This window comes from Vanessa cardui, chromosome 30 (genome assembly GCF_905220365.1).
Source record: "Vanessa cardui chromosome 30, ilVanCard2.1, whole genome shotgun sequence".
Taxonomy (NCBI): Eukaryota; Metazoa; Arthropoda; class Insecta; order Lepidoptera; family Nymphalidae; genus Vanessa; species Vanessa cardui.
Genome location: NC_061152.1, coordinates 1,727,760 through 1,737,425, shown reverse-complemented (window position 1 = coordinate 1,737,425; position 9,666 = coordinate 1,727,760). Strand labels below are relative to the sequence as shown.

The 9,666-nt window shown below is 34.1% G+C and overlaps 1 non-coding gene across 1 annotated transcript; it reads right to left on the bottom strand.

Moving 5' to 3' along the window:
• Window positions 1-5,331: 5,331 nt before the first annotated feature.
• Trnav-uac lies at window positions 5,332-5,404 on the bottom strand. Its single transcript has one exon. It is a non-coding gene; the product is annotated as a tRNA-Val (tRNA).
• Window positions 5,405-9,666: the final 4,262 nt, after the last annotated feature.

Genomic DNA, 9,666 nt, shown 5'->3' with positions numbered 1-9,666 from the left:
TCGCTTATTTTCCTTACTTAGTTGAGTTACTAAGACGCATAACACACGCAGCGAAAAAACGCTACAAAAACGTTAAAACCGCGTCTGATAACATTAATCCATTGTATATACTTGGTGGTAGGGCTTTGTGCAAGCCCGTCTGGGTAGGTACTACCCACTCATTAGTTATTCTACCGCCAAATAACAGTAATCAGTATTGTTGTGTTCCGGTTTGAAGAGTGAGTGAGCCAGAGTAACTACAGGCACAAGGGACATAACATCTTAGTTCCCAAGGTTGGTGGCACATTAACAATGTAAGGAATAGTTAATATTTCTTACAGCGTCATTGTCTATGGGCGATGGTGACCAGTTACCACCAGGTGGCCCATATGCTCGTCGGTAAACCTATACCATAAAAAAAATGTATTTGTAATTTTACAAAATGTATTCACTATAAAAAATATGTTTTATATACAATAACAGCCTGTAAATTTCCCACTGCTGGGCTAAGGCCTCCTCTCAGTTTGAGGAAAGGGTTTGGAACATATTCCACAACGATCTTCCAGTGCGGGTTGGTGGAATACAAATGTGGTAGAATTTCTATGAAATTAGACACATGCAGGTTTCCCCACGATGTTTTTCTGATGACGAGATGAATTATAAAAACAAATTAAGCACATTAATATTCAGCGGTGCTTGTCTGGATTTGAACCCACGATCATCAGAGCTATGTCGGCTCCTATTTAATAATCTGTCCTTAAATGATTTTGATTTTAATGTCAGCCATGACAGTTGTCGTACATATTTGAAAATAAATAAGAGAATGTTCTTTTTTGATATTGCTATTGATATTTTCAAATCGTTTGTAAAAAATACATTGGTTAAAAAAGACATATTATTCGATACAAGATTTTATAGATGATAAAAAAGCGTCGAATTAATACCTGTTGACTTCCAGGTATTACATTACATTATATACATATATAAATTGTCAGGGCCGTATTTAGGGGAGGGCAACCGGGGTAACTGCCCTGGGGCCTCCACATTAGTGGGGGCCACATTTTACAGCAAGTTAACAAATACCGAGATATAGTCAAATTATAATAATGTTATTATTTAATATTTTAAAAGTTAACGATACAAGTAAATAAATCATAGCTTAGTGATTGAAATGAAAAAGTAATTAATTCATGATAATATAATTATTAGGTTGTTCACGCTTCTGTTTGTCTAGGGCCCCCACTGCTTTGTGGCCCGGGAGCCTCCAGACCTTTAAATCCGACTCTGTAAATTGTATTTAACTAACATGACTGTATTTTTAAATGTTGAAAAATAGTACCGAGTTTTTTGGCGGTTCTTTTCGATAGAGTACTTTCCAAACCTACTGCTTTCAAAAGTGCTTGTAAAAGCCTACTTGAATAAAGTTTATTTTGACTTTTGATTTTGCATAATACTTGAACGATACAAGCGTTTAATAAACGCCCATTAAACGCTCCGTTTGTAAACAGCCTTATGTTATAACAGGATGAATACAAGTTTTTACACGACTAGTATTTTCCCAGAGCGTTGTTGTATTATAATGAGATGGACATATTTTTGTTTAGATTTTGAAATACCCATATTTAAGATGATAATTCAATATTTCTAATTTTGGAAAGACCAAATTTAAGACATGCAGGTTTCCTCACGATGTTTTCCTACACCGAGATGAATTTATACACAAATTAAGCACATGAATCAGTGGTGCTTGCTTGGGTTTGAACCCGCAATCATCGGCTAAGCACCAGTTCTATCTTGACTGGTCTTAAATAAATAAAGTCAATAGTCTCTAGTCAGTTTCCGTTTGCATACGGTAAATAGAACGTTTTTGGGCAATGGCATAGGCATATATAATAAGATACCGGGAAATATAATTAATTTACCATTTTTAAAATTTAAAAAGATTATTAAGACTAACTTAATAAATAATATTCATTAAAAGAGTACTTTTAAGAAAGAAACGCCTGGGGTTAGGCTCGGGTTCCATCATAGAACAGTAATTACTGTAAATAACAGCATTGTAAATCTGTTTATTTGAAAAGAGCAACTATGCGAGTTTCTTGCCGTTTCTTCTCGCTAGAAGCTGCTTTCCGAAACGATGGTAGTGTTTAATTATTGACGATTCAAAAACGCTTCATTGTGAAGTTTACTTGAATAAAATTGATTTGATTTTGAATATTAAATAGTAATTATTACAGATTATTATTATTTATTGATTATTCCTCGAAGGCATTTCATTAACAATCTGGTACAGCGAGGTCACAGATTCTATGATAACTTATCTTCAGACAGAACTTTTGACAGGTCCACTTTCAGGGAAGCAACCGGGGCAACCGCCCTGGGGCCTCTACGTGAAAGGGGCAAAATACCTAGACATAATCAAATTATGTTAAAGATACTAATTACTGTTTTATAAGTTACCGATACAAGTGAATAGGCTATTTGACTGGTTTTTAAAATCCAGGTTAAGGAACCCAGTAAAAGTAGATTTTTTTATTTCTAGTACATATTTGCTGAAAAATATCATATTAAATATTCCATATTTAAATAGCGCGCGAAAACGCTACTTGGACAATATGGCGCTGCAATGGGGTCGGTGACGTCACTTTCTTGTATTTTATCTGTGGTACATATAGTACAAAAGCAAAGTTTACAAGAAAGTGACTTCATCATAAGCCCAGCCAATCAGGAGCGTTTTGTGTCACGTGACAAACGTTTGAAAAAATGCATTTTTATTGATTGTTTTTTGAATAAATTAAGTATTATTTTCAAGTTTCGTTAGTAAATAACCATTTTTAAACTCATAATACACTGATTCCAATAATTCACAATTTATTTTTCGCATTGTCAAATAGCTTATTGTAGCTTTCTTTATGAATTAAATATATAAATTTGCCTGTGTGTACAATAAACTCGTTCTTTGCTGCCGTTATTATAGTGCAACGGTAAATGAAACGTCTGCGCTAATTATGGATTTTAAGTCTAATTACAGAGTAATTAGCAACCCTAAGAGCTAGCGCGCACTGGTGACTTTTGTCACGGTGACCTTAAAGTATTTGTCACTGTCACGTCACGTTTCCAAAGCGGAGTGCGCTCATTAATAGAGACAGTGACGAAACATTTTCGAAATCGAAGTGTCATTTGCCACTATGGATTTCGAAGAGACGGTCGTTCTCTGTGAACTCGTGAGAATCGGTACTAATTTCTTCCCACGCTTTAATTTTCACGTAAATATCTGAATACTCTTTCATTTTTTTATCATAAAGAGCTGGTCTCTTTTCCGCTTCTTCTATTAGAACATCATTATCAGTATTGTCTTCACGAATGTTTACGTTTTGAATAGATGGTGACGCCATTTCTTCGTGGTAGGGCTCTGTGCAAGCCCGTCTTTGTAGGTACCACCCACTCACCAGTTATTTTACCGCCAAATAACAGTACTCAGTATTGTTGTGTTCCGGTTTGAAGGGTGAGTGAGCCAGTGTAACTACAGGCACAAGGGACATAACATCTTAGTTCCCAAGGTTGGTGGCACATTGACGATGTAAGGAATAGTTAATATTTCTTACAGCGTCATTGTCTATGGGTGATGGTGACCACTTACCATCAGGTGGCCCATATGCTCGTCCGCCAACCTATTCCATAAAAACAAAAGTCGGCAGTCAAAGTGCAGATAGCGAAAGACTGACGACGAGAGTGACAAATTTGACGCTAGCGGACACAAATGTCACCCAATTGTCACGTCGTAACGTGCGCGCAACTCCAAACATATTCACGGACTCGACAAGAGTGACGAAACAGTCACCGTGACAAAAACGCCAGTGCGCGCTAGCTCTAAGCCATATTTGTAGTCAGCTCATAGTACCTACATAAGCTCTTATTAATAATTATTAAGTGTTTATTTAAGATCGTAATGTATGTAATACTTATGTACTTATTTTAAATATCATTACACAGTATATAACAAAGTCGCTTACTGTTTGTCGCTGTCTATGCTTAGATCTTTAATACGCAACGGATTTTGATGCGGTTTTTTATAGATAGAGTGGTTCGAGAAGGTTAATCTGTGGAACGGCTGGACCGATTTTGAAGGGACTCTCACTGAGAGATAATGTAATAAGGAGTAACTTAGGCTACTTTTATTCATGCAATCATCGATCAGAGAATAGCACATTAATTCAGAGACCATATATTTAATCTGTGTTACCACCACCACTATATATATGTGCTTAATTGTGTTTATAATTCATCTCGTGCTCGGTGAAGGAATCGTGAGGAAACCTGCATGTGCCTAATTTCGTTATTTCAATTCTGCCACATGTGCCACATTCCACGAACCCGCATTGGAACAGCGTGGTGGAATAGGTTCCAAACCCTCCTTAATGGAAGAGGCGGCCTTAGCCCAGCAGTGGGTAATTTACAGTTACTGTTACTTTACTTTAATCAAGACAATTTAAAAGTTTTAATAAACATTAAGTACATGTAACATACAGTGTTTAGAGAATGCTCGTTGAAACATAGGATGTCTTGTCTAAGACTTTTTTTTTTTCGTTAAAATTTTTGTTTTATTTTTTGCTCCAGTCATTACAAATGTTAAATAATTTGGGATTTAAACGTATAAAAAATGCGCGGGAAAGAAAAAAAAACAAGAAAAAATCTGTTGTGTTAACAATATTAGTAACATTAAAGCTGTATCAAGTAATATCTGTGTCACATTTAATGTGTTATAAAAAACACTATGACTCAAGATGGCTGGCGCTTGGCTTATAAAATATTGTAAAAGTTATAATAGTCAATAATGTGTTACTAGCAACCGGTACGACCTTTATATAATTAAAAAGTGTAAAAAACAATAATTATTGAAGTATACTTCATAATAAAATAAAATTTAATTAGTCATTACTACTTAATAAAATACAATGCATTTAGCATTTACTTAATAATTAATATGCGATATGCATTCGTAATGGCGGTTGATCTGTTGAATAATTGCCAGGGATTTTTGTGCTTTAAGTTAAGCTATATTATAGTAATGTCTTTGTATAACAGTATTTAAAATTATATTCTCTAATTTTATTCATGTATTATTTTTTCCCTTTTTTATCTTATTAATTTTGGGACTTTTGTCCAACACAGGTAGGTAGGTCAGTAAAATTGTATTAACTATTTATTAATATTACAATTATTGTAAAGTATACGAATCAATAAATTAGCCGATTTTTTTAACAAAAGCACAAATTTTAATAGCTGCCGTGATATAGTTTGTGTATTATGTAATGATTTCAATGTTAGTTCAAAAATAAAATGAAAAAAGTGTGATTCCGGCCAGGATCGAACTGGCGGCCTTCTGCGTGTAAAGCAGATGTGATAACCACTACACCACGGAACCAGATACTTGTTATGCCGAATTTATAATATATTTCTTACCTACAAACAACATTTATTTTTACAAAAGTTTTCAGTAATTATTACAACGCAAAAAAACTTTAAATATATGAAAAAATCTCTCTTATTTAGTTTTGGGTAAATAAATGTATTTCATATAACAAAACAAGTATAATTTCATGATGGCAGGTTGTTCATCAACGCTTATAAATATCAAATAAATATCATGTTGTTAAAAAGAAAAATAAGAAAGTTAAGTTAATAATAAGAAATAATATTAATACGTTACATATTTTAAAGATCATCTTTCAGAAAGATTATTTGTTTGAATTAATTATAAGCGCCATCTATGTCATATAATTGGAACTTCTAGGCAACATAAATTCAATACACAAAACATTTAATTAATTAAATTAACACATATTTACAACAAATTTACAATAAATAGAGTAATTTAATGTGAATATAAGTTTGACAAATTTATCAAGAATAGTTTCTCAGCGATGGCTGAGGTGAAAAAGTAGTTACGGTGTTCGTCAATAGATGGCGCTAAATCGAATGTTAAGTTTTTTCTAGGTTATTATATTAGTGTATCTGTTAACTTTTAGAATTTTATATTTATAAAATACGTCTGTAATTATAATATTTGAATAAAGGATATTATTGGGGTTATTTATTAATTTATTACTTTCAAAAATGCAAAACTATCTTGCTATTATGGGTGCGCAAATAACCCATTTTGTTTAAAGTAGTACGTTGCTAAATGTTCGTAATCGTATTATGATTTTACTCAACTAAGTCTCTATTCTTTCTTTATTTATTTCTGACTATTTAATTTAATTTGATATCATTTTCACTTATAAAAATCGTGATAAATTTGGGTACTAAAAATTTTTACGCTTGCTTACATGACTAAACATTTTTTCATCTCCCTGGCAATACGCATTATCTCCCAAGTGGAAGTTGGAGTATGTGGGACTAGACTATGTCCTGGATGCAGAGTAGGCCCCGTGAACCTGAATACCCACTAAAAACCCAGCTGTACCCTTTCTGTCCTTTCATGGCTAACCTGTCATTACCTAGCTTAGACGTTAAAACTATTTGTACACTCTTAGGTATTAAATGAAGCTTATCGAAAAGAGTCGAGATGGGTCAGTTGTTAGAACACGTGCACCTTAACCGATGATTGCGGGTTCAAACCCAGGCAAGCACCGCTATATATATGTGCTTAATTTGTCTTTATAATTCATCTCGTGCTCAGCGGTGAAGGAAAACATCTTGAGAAAACCTGCATGTGACAAATTTCATAGAAATTCTGCCACATGTGTATTCCAGCAACCCGCATTGGAACAGCGTGGTGGATATTTTCCAAACCTTCTCCTCAAAGGGAGAGGAGGCCTTTAGCCCAGCAGTGGGAATTTCCAGGCTGTTGTTGTTGTTGTAATCGAAAAGTCCGCGACGGCATATTTTATGGCGAACTCATAATAATAACCCCTTCTCTCCTCCCAAAAGCCCCTTTGAATCTTTATGATAGTGTTGAATTACCACTACCACCGGTTCGGAAAGAGGATTCTAGCGAGAACCGACCAGAAACTCAGTTACTCTTACCAAGACCACTTACCATCGGATGGACCATATACCTAACTATTGCTAAAAATCCTGTAATATACATATTATATTAATTCATGTAAACTTACATTATTTATTTATTTTTTAATTTCTTAGTCTAAGTCTAATGCGGTGGTGACCACTTACCATCACATGGACCATTTGCCTAGCCTAACTATTGCTAAAACCTGTAATATATATTTTTTTTATGTTTTTTTCTCTTATAGTTTTGCGGACGAGCATATGGGCCATCTGGTAAGTGGTCACCATCACCCATAGACAATGACGCTGTAAGAAATATTAACCATTCCTTACATCGTCAATGTGCCACCAACCTTGGGAACTAAGATGTTATGTCCCTTGTGCCTGTAGTTATACATATAATAATAATTCATGTAAACTTATATTATTTCTTTTTTTTCTATTAAAACGTTTAATTTGAATTTATATTAGTTCGTATAAATACTACATAAATAATTAGAAAACTATTTATAAATGCATTCGTTTTATATATAGTTTAAAAGTTTGCATTTAAAAATGTCAATGAACTTGATAAATTTAATGGTTAATTAAGATAAAAATTAACAAATACTATACACTAACGAAACGCCCCGACTTCGCACGGGTGCAATGATACTAAATATACTAAAGAATTTGTTTATTTACGACATCGCATTAGAAACTTCTAAAATTATCAGTGTTTCTTTATTATATTATCCATGTATTATATACAAAAACCTTCCTTAAGAATCACTCTATCTATTAAAAAAGACCGCATCAAAATCCGTTGTGTAGTTTTAAAGATTTAAGCATACATAGGGATATAGGGACAGAGAAAGCGACTTTGTTTTATACTATGTAAAGACTATATACTAGCGACAAGCCCCGTCTTCGCACGGGTGCAAATCTGATACTAAATATACTACAGATTGTCTTACAACATTCAAGCTTTTTGTCATTAGACAACACAAACCGCTACGTCGCTGCGTTTTAAATCTGTAATATCTTCGAAAATATTTCTTTAAATTACTTGCTGTAAAGCCATATTGATCTATATTAAATGCACAATGTATTTAAGGTACTTAATTGGATAAGGATTAATGCTTTATTGCTTAAAATTACTTCGAAAATAAGCAATTGTTTCTCGTATAAAGTAAAGTTTATAAATGGTTATTATAGGTTTTATATAAGTGATAGATATATACCATCACGGACTTTTTTGTAGACCTTTTCATGGTGTATAATACTGTAGTACATTATTTTGATCTATCTAGTAGGGTTTAGCCAGCGTTTGCAATGTAAGTACAAAAAGGTACTTATTTAAAACATTAGAAACCTCTAAAATTTTCATTGTTTGTCTATTATATTAAGCATGTATTCTAGATACAAACTTTCCTCTTGAATCACTCTATCTATTAATAAAAACCGCATCAAAATCCGTTGCGTAATTTCAAAGATCTAAGCATACATAGGGACAGACAGCGGTGAGCGACTTTGTTTTATACTACGTAATGGTTTCGTAGAGATGTTATGTTGTTGCTCTTTTCTTAAAGGCAGACAAAGGCAGCCTGTAAGCCCCGCGGTTCCATCAGATGAGTCTTCAGCTCGTTTGACATCTATGACTTCAAAAAAAAAGATGGCGTCCAACCCAACAATTTCTCGAGGATTCGTACGTTGATGATCAAAATATATTAGAATTGTTTATGGTTCTGGATACACAAATAAATTTCTTTTTTTGTTAGGTATTATTTTAATTATTAACTTTGTAATTCATCATCATCGTCATCATCAGACCGTTTTTGTCCACTGCTGGACATAGGCCTCTCCAATTGCACGCAACTGTGTCTTCCACTGTCTTTCTCCGGCCACTCGCATCCAGCTCCTGCCTGTCGCCTTGCGTATATCGTGACTCCACCGTGCCTGAAGACGTGTTACAATACGTTTGCCGAGACGCGGTCTCCACTCTAGAACACGTTTTCCCCAACGGTTGTCGGTTCTGCGACAAATATGACCAGCCCACTGCCACTTCAGCTTACTAATCCGGTGGGCTATGTCGATCACTTTGGTTTTTTGACGGATCACCTCATTTCTGATGCGATCCCTCAGAGAAACGCCGAGCCTAACACTTTCCATAGTACGCTAAGCGACTTTAAACTTGTGGACCAGCCTTGTTGACCATTGTAATTATTTAACAAATAATATAACGAAAGTAGTTTCGTTCGAATCGAGTCTCACGATATATCTCTTGTTTGTTATTTGTTTAATATATTATTATCCATACGATACTGAGATCTAAATTAAATCTATCCATCATCGAAGCATCAAAAAGTTTAATTAGGATTTATTTTTTTTGTACATGGTGGCGGCTCCGGTATGACGTAGAACATATTTGCCTGGGTTTGAACCCGCAACCATCGGTTTAGATGCACACGTTCTAACCACGAGGTCATCTCGGCTCATTAGGACTAATGTGGATTTTCATAATTACTAAATATTACTACAACAACTAAAATAAATTCTGCTTAAATTCCTAACATCAACAAAGGTTTTTATATCATCTCGAGGATCCCTAAACGCAATTTAATTCCGTATAAAAGTAAAATAAATTATAATCATCGAACACTTTGATAATTCTCTCGATATTAAAAGTTGTTTAGG